This window comes from Phalacrocorax carbo, chromosome Z, assembly GCF_963921805.1.
Source record: "Phalacrocorax carbo chromosome Z, bPhaCar2.1, whole genome shotgun sequence".
NCBI lineage: Eukaryota > Metazoa > Chordata > Aves > Suliformes > Phalacrocoracidae > Phalacrocorax > Phalacrocorax carbo.
In genome coordinates this window covers 37,207,315-37,215,163 of record NC_087548.1, presented here as the reverse complement: position 1 = coordinate 37,215,163, position 7,849 = coordinate 37,207,315, and the positions used below count along the sequence as shown (strand labels likewise).

Here is a 7,849-nt window from a genome sequence, read left to right as displayed (position 1 = left end):
TCCAGGGGAGAACATACCATAATTTAGCGCAGCACTGTAGAGCAGTCAGTGTTTCACAGTTTAGACTTGCCCATCCTTACCAGGTGAGTTCCAAAAGGACACGTTTATGAACTTGTATACTTGAACTTGTATCCTTGGACTCTTTTATACTTTGGAAGATTATGGTAACGTTCTCTTCTTACCAAGCAAATACACATAGCTGATAAAGGTATGATGAAGTGTCTGGAAATATCTTTCCTCCAATTATAGTATCAAGTGGTACAGTGTTTGGTAGTAGCATATCAGAAAATATGTAGCTATAACAAAACATAGATTGCTATAACTTTTGCAGGGTTACAGGTAACTGCAGTCTGTCTGTATGTTTGGCTGTTCTGAACACATATCAGCCCATTTTTACTGAAAAGTAAAGCTAAAAGAACATATAATTGACTCACTAGTTCAATGAGCATTGAAAAAATGCAAATACAGTTCTGTCAGTGGATAATGTGCAAGTAATGGGAGAAACAGTCTCAGTTACAAGACTTAGTGAACAGCAAGCCCTGTCTGTTGTGTAACTGCTGCTTTTAGAATGGTTCACTGTGGCCAGTGGTAGCACTAGCTGAGAGATAAAACATCTTCTTTGTGCTAGGAATGGCCATGAATTAGAATACATAAGTTAATTCTGCATAAAGGCAGAAAGATACAGTTTCAGTGAGTCATTTATGCATTCTGTACTGTACGATGGTGTGGATTGAGAAAATACTTTTTTTTCTTAATCAGCTGGGATAGGCAGTAGTAGTACAGGCTATGAAAAATATGTTTTTTAAAATTAAGATGACCTGTTCTGTCACAGCTTTGAGGTATTAGGGAAAGACTCTTGATCTAATTGTTCTAGCTAATATACTACATACAGCAGGGACCAGGCTGCTGCTGTATGGATCCCATGTGAGAGCTACAAACTTCCGAATGGTTCCAGAATGTTCAGTACTCGGTACTTCTCAGTATGGATATTTACCACACAACTGCTAAATCATAAGTGACATTTATGGATGTGTCTGTATATATGCATGTATGGAGAGATACAAAAACACATGTATCATTCCTTATGGGGCAAATTCACATCAAGTTTCTTTCATTTGTGGATGGTGTGTGTGTGTGAGATGATGGACAGAGGCATGAGGGTAAGAATTCCAGTGTATTAGGGCAGCAGTGCAAACTGGTGTTTTGTAGCAGTAGCTGTGTAGTGAGAAGGTGTTTGAGGTAACTGGTGAGTTGGTAGCCATGTTTTCACAGAATCACAGAATGGTAAGGGTTGAAAGGAACCTCTGGAGATAATCTCATCCAACCCCCCTGCTTGACACCTAGACACCTAGGGACACCTAGAGCAGGGGTCACAGGACTGCATCCAGGCGGGTTTTGAATGTCTCCAGGGAAGGAGACTCCACACCTCTCTGGGCAGCCTGTTCCACTGCCCTGCCACCCTCACAGTAAAGTTTTTTTTCTCGTGTTTAGGGGAAAATTCCTGTGCTCCAGCTTGTGCCCATTGACCCTTGTCCTGTCTTTGGGCACCACTGAGAAGAGTCCGATCCCATTCTTTTGACATCTGCCCTTCAGATATTTATAAGTATTGATAAGATCCCCCCTCAGTCTTCTCCAGGGTGAGCAGACCCAAGTCTCTCAGCCTTTCATCACAAGGGAGATGCTCCAGTCCCCTGATCATCTTGGTAGTGCTCTGCTGGACTTGCTCGAGCAGTTCCCTGTCCTTCTTAAACGGGGGAGCCCAGAACTGGACACAGTACTTGAAATGTTGTCCCACTAGGGCAGAGTAGAGGGGGAGGATAACCTCCCTCACCCTGCTGGCCACACTCTTTTTAATGCACCCCATGAGACCGTTGGCTGCCTTGGCCACAAGGGCACACTGCTGGCTCAGAGTCAACTTGCTGTCCACAGCACTCCAAGGTCCTCAATGGAGTTGCTTTCCGGCAGGTCAATGCCCAGCCTGTACTGGTGTATGGGGTTGTTCCTCCCAGGTGCAGGACTTGACACTTGGCTCTTGTTGAATTTCATTTGGTTCCCCTTGGCCCAGCTCTCCAGCCTGTCCAGGTCTCGCTGGATTGGCAGCACAGGCTTCTGGTGTATCGGCCACTCCTCCGAGCTTGGTATCATCAGCGAGCTTGCTGAGGGTGCACTCCGTCCCTTTGTCCAGGTCGATGATGAATATGTTGAACAGGACTGGACCAAGCACAGACCCCTGGGGAACACCACTAGTGACAGGCCTCCAACCAGACTGCCCCGTTGATCATGACACTCTGATTTCTGTTGTTCAGTTAGTTCTCAATCCACCTCGCTGTCCTCCCATCTAACCCACACTTCCTAAGCTTGTCTACGAGGGATGTTATGGGAAACAGTGACAAACACCTCGCTGAAGTCAAGGTAAAGAACATCCGCTGCTCTCCCTTCATCAACCCAGTCAGTTACACCATCATAGAAGGCTATCAGGTTGGTCAAGCATGATCTCCCCTTGGTGAATCCATGTTGAATACTTCTGATAACCTTTTCCTCTACATGCCTGGAGATGATCTCCAGGATGAACTACTCCATCACCTCTCTGGGGCTAGGGGTGAAGCTGACTGGCCTATATTTTCCTGGGTCCTCCTTGCAGTTATTCGTGATTGGAATGACATTTTCTTTTCTCCAGACCTTGAGCATCTCTCCTCCATGACCTTTCCAAGATGATGGAGTGGCTTGGCAAGAACATCTGCCAGCTCCCTCAGCACTCACGGGTGCCTCCTATCGGGGCCCATGTATTTGTGAGGATCCAGTTTGCATAGGTGATCTCTAGCCCAATCCTTCTTAACCAAGAGGAGGTCTTCTCCAGATTTTCTCTCACCTCTGGGGGGTGAGATGCCTGAGGGCTAGCCTTAGCAGTAAAGACTGAAGCAAAGGCAGCATTCTGTAACTCTGCCTTCTCTGCATCCTGTGTCACTGGGCACCCACCTCGTTCAGCAGCAGGCCCACAGTTCCCCCAGTCTTCCTTCTACTGCTGATGGTAAAACCTTACCAAGCTGGGCTAACTTCAGTGTGGCATCATTTGGAGGTACCTTTTCTATAGAAGAGTATTTTCCGGACCATTCTACCTGGTGATACCTACCTGCCCTCCAGTTTATGTGAAGCTGTTCAGCTGTCTTGTGTGGGCTTACAGCTGGGGAACTCTGTGTTTAATTGGCATAAAGCACAACTGCAGAAAGTATGAGTATCTTTCTGTCCCTATTCTGGGCATTTTAACACTTCTAAATTATATATCACATCTGATGGTGTTTCTCTGTGGCACCAGCAGTGGTTTCTGATATGCTCACATGTAGGCAGAGTCCTCTCAAGAGGTGGATCTAATCTGTAGTCACTCATTTATGTACATTCTGGCAGCTTGACTATCTTCCAGCTGCATGCATTTTAATAGTTTGCACTTAGGAATACCAGTTAGGGAAAGCTGCAAGCTGCTGTTTAATGGTAAACATAAAGTACCTCAGGAGCCAGGGGCACAATCATTTCACTTGTGTTTGTGTCTGGACATCTTCAGTTGCTTAAAGAGTCTGTTTACACAAGTAGTTTTTTTAAGTAATTGGGCAATGACAAATACAATGTATTTGGTGTGTATGCTGTAGCTGCTGTATAAAATCTGTATGAAGCGAAGTGGAGAATAGGACACAACTGCACCTGTTGCAAGTCAAGGAGATGGCAAATAAGGTAGTTTGTGGGAAGGAAAGGGACTGGTAAGATGTGTGCTGCTGCTGAGGTTCATCAAAATATAACAGCAAACAGTATGTGTGTGCAGGAACTATGCTGCACAGATTGTCAAATAAATAAATTGTCATGAAATAAATTGTACAATAAATGCCCGATTCTGTTGTCCTTGGAACAGGTTTACTGTAGCTATTCTGCTTCTCTTATGCAGTGCTCATCTTGCATTCCATGCTGTTGTGCAGGGTGGAAGCTCTGTTTGGTTCTTGGGCAGTTCATGTCAATGGAAAGACCAAGTGGCTAAATCAAGATTCTTGACAGTCATTTTAATCGAAGGTGCTTGGTCTGAATTTTGCAGTCCATATCATCTTAGAGAAAGGTTCACTCAATATAGGTTGTCCGTATTCCTAACACGCAGGATTCTGATGCCGAGTACTCCTATCTCTGAATTTTTGAGCAGTTCTTTTATTTCATGACATTGGGGCTGAAATTTTTGTCAGTGGCTATTTACCATTTTAAAGGATCAGGTATTTTATTAGTATTTACAGGAAATAGTTGGGAGCATAGGCTTGGACACTGCTTAAAAGTTTCATCCATCATGTAACAAGGGAATTTTGTTAGAGTAGTGTTAAGTCTGAACAGACTGAATATGTATTTGATTACATAATTTCTATAGTTAGACATCTATGATGAAAATACTGGTCCTTTTAACAAGCCATTTGTAGCAAGCTTTTTTCATGCCAGGTGCAGCTATACGAGGAGTACTTTTTCATCTGACGCTTTGTTATGCCAATTCTGGACAATTGAATGCATCTCTTCACTGATGGAGATGGTGATGTCATGTTACTGAGTGATGTCATCTCCCACTGCAAGGGGAGCTTTGCATTTTACTCTTGGCAAGTTTTGTTTGGAAAGTGAGTTGGCCACTGGAGTGTGACTTTCCATATTTTTTTTTAACTGAAGTGGGTCTGTTTACATTGTAGCATGTTCTGCTCATCTACATCTTGATATCCTGAAGTCCCATTCTGAAGAAGTTTGAACAGTGGGTTTTTTTGTTTTTGTTTTTGTTTATTGCCTGTTGTAGTTCTTGTGAAGATTTCTTGGGGGTAGAGTGAAATAAAACTCTTAGGTGCTGAGCAGCTGGAGTGACAACTAGTTTCAGTGGGAGTTATTAGGATTATTTTGCCTCTGAACTGGTTTAAGAACTTGAGAGAGTGTCTGTCAGAATGGACCCATCTTCAAAACACAGCTTCTGTAAATGAAGTGCATCACTATGGAAGGTGCTGAAACTTCAGTAACTTGGAGAGTGAAAATGTAGTAGGGTGGAAATGTCAAATTGTGGAAGTCTCCTGAGATGGGAAGTCCTACACAGCACTTCTGGGGTCAGTTTTCTTTGCAGCAGTTTGATGTCATTTTCATAGTGTAGAGTGCTAGTTTTCACTCAGGCCAAACATTGCAAAACTCAGGAATAAACAAGCAAGTACTGGGTGAAATTCTTTCAATTAAGTCTGTTTCTTTTATTAGTTTTAATGAAATTCTAGCTTTAAGTTTAAACCAACTTTTAAAAAGCTTAAGTAGGATTTCTTTTTGCAATGCTAAAGATGCTTAAAGGCTTCATTGTTTTTGCTGTATTGGAAATAGTTTGTTAACAAACTGGCAAATGCATGTCTAGAAAGAGCTTTAGTACAGGCCAGAACTGGATTCAATTTAAGTAAAACAGTTCTTATAACCGTAAGAGAAAATTTTCTATTATTCCTATAGAAGAATCAAACTGATTCCAAAGAGAAATACATAAACGCAAGGCCCATGGTGGAGACTCTAAATTCTTAGGAGGACTGACAGAATAAAACCAGATAGTGACTGGCAATTTCCTACCTACTGCTTTCACACATAACTACCTATTACCAGTTCAGTCATTGTTACTGTGCATGAGTAGAGTGCAATAGAATTAAACCCCTATTATAGACATAACAGTCTTAGCATTGCAAGAACAGAGGTGCTTTGTTTTTTCAAGACAATTTTTTTAGCCCTCTTTCTGTTGCATTCTCTTTCCATGCAGTATTCGTAGAAGACAGTGTTTTTTAAATAATACTTTCAGTTGGCAAAAGGTAGTGTTTGGACTGATCTCATCTCCAAAATGCAGAAGGTAGTCATGGCATGAGGTCATTAGATGGTATTACTGCATTAGGCCTTTACAGTACTGGTACAAGTTGATGTATCTTCAGTGGCTATATACCATTGACTCCAATATTCAGTCTATATAACGTTTAAATGATTGTAGGGATTAGTGGGGAATCAAAAGCAAGGTTTAGAAGTATTCTCCAGATTCCTGTGATATTCTTGGACCCGGCAAATGTTTGAAGTATATGTCACATTAAGTAGACAAAGGAGAGCCTTCAGAAGCAGGGGTGTGGGGGGGGTGGGTGGTGGGGGGTGGGGGTGTGAGAAAAACCAGAAATCTCTTCATGTACTTAACTGTCACTGGGCCCATGCAGAATGGGTCTCATCCTTTTATGAAACATCTTCCCAAAGCTTAAAGACTGTAGAGTAGTTGATTCTTTGTGGTTCTGGGAAAGATGTGGTATTATCCTTCTGGCCTTGGCTTGACAAAAGGAAAAAATTAGGCAGAGGTGGGTCAGTTAAGGGTAGCTACAAATCCCATTTAAACCAATGGGAGATGCAGACGCTAAGCACTACTTAAAAACTCAGACCTGGAGTACTCAAAGTCCTTCTCTTCAGTACAGCACAAAATTTATCTGGAAAAGGCATAAAACCAGCAAAAGTGCATATAACTTCCCAGTCCTGCTTAACTCGTATTTTTGTACCAGTACAATAAATAAGTAGTGTAAAGGGAATCAATATGCAGAGCAAAGAAGTCACTGTGGAGGATGGGGCATGAATACTGTCTGTATTTTTGTCGGGTGGTGGTGTGGCAAGGGTTGTAAGATTACTTCTTGCCTGCTTCTGTGGATGGCATTCCTGTCATGGCACCACTGGGAAGGGCCTAACTCCCTCCTCTTTATGCCCATCCCCACCAGCTATTTATACATACTGATAAAATCCCTCTGAGCCTTCTCTCCTCTAAGCTTTCTCAGTTGCTCCTAGTATGAGAGGTGTTCCAGTCCTTTAACGTCCTTGTGGCCCTTTCCTCCAGTATGTCCATATCTCATACTGGGGAGAGCCCCTGGGGCTTGGGGAGGACTTAGGGTGTCCAGACCTGGACACAGCATTCAGATACCTCTTCCTCAGTGTTGAGTAGAGGAGGGGCCGCTTCCCTTGATGGGCTGACAATGTACTGTTCAGTGCAGTGTAGAGTGCTGCTGGCTTTTGCCACAAGGATGCATTGCTGGCTCTTGGCCAACTTGTCTACCAGGACCATCATGGCCTTTTCTGACAAACTGCTCTCTGGTTGGACATCAGTGTCCTGCCGCCTGGGTTTATTAATCTCCAGATGCAGGACTTCTTTTATTTCCCTTTGTTGAATTTCATTACTTTCCTGTTGACCCATTTCTTAATCCTGTTGAGGTACCTCTGAATAGCAACACACACAGTGGGTCTGTCAACCACTTCTCCCAGTTTTCTGTCATTTGCAAACCTGCTGATGGTGCCATCTGTCCCATTATCCAGGTCATTCATAAAGATATTTAATAGTATTTACCCCATTATCCAGCCCTGGGGCACACAGCTGGTGACTGGCTTCTGGCTGGACTTTATGCCACTTATCACAACCCTTTGAGTCCAGCATCTCAGGCATTTTTTAGTCCACCTCACTGTCCACCTACGTAGCCCATACTGTCACCCCAAAAAGCATGTTGGTTCTCCTGGTGTGCAAAATGCCAAACCACACAGAGCGGATGTATTTTATTTAATTCATTTTTGTGCAAAGATGAGTGCTAGCTGGTAACTCCACAAAGCCAGCACACAGCACCAAGAAAACACAAGATATTTATACAGTTAAAAGTGTCAACAGCAGCCAATATTCACACCTCCCAGCTGATCATTGGTTAGTTTCTTTCTCATTTCATCTTAAATGTACAGCCCCCTTTAAATTTACCACACGTGCTCAGAGAGTATGTGGCTTATCTGAGTAGATGTTTTTCTGGCCTGTGGGTGTGATTTTTAGCATCATAAT

The 7,849-nt window shown here is 43.0% G+C and overlaps 2 protein-coding genes across 2 annotated transcripts in view; one reads left to right on the top strand and one right to left on the bottom strand.

The window, feature by feature from the left end:
• DENND4C (DENN domain containing 4C) overlaps positions 1-7,849 on the bottom strand; it is a 390,193-nt gene that overhangs the window by 149,421 nt on the left and 232,923 nt on the right. The window lies entirely within an intron of this gene.
• The window catches only part of SAXO1 (stabilizer of axonemal microtubules 1), a 40,908-nt gene that overhangs the window by 1,878 nt on the left and 31,181 nt on the right, over positions 1-7,849 (top strand). The gene's annotated exons all lie outside the window — the stretch shown is intronic.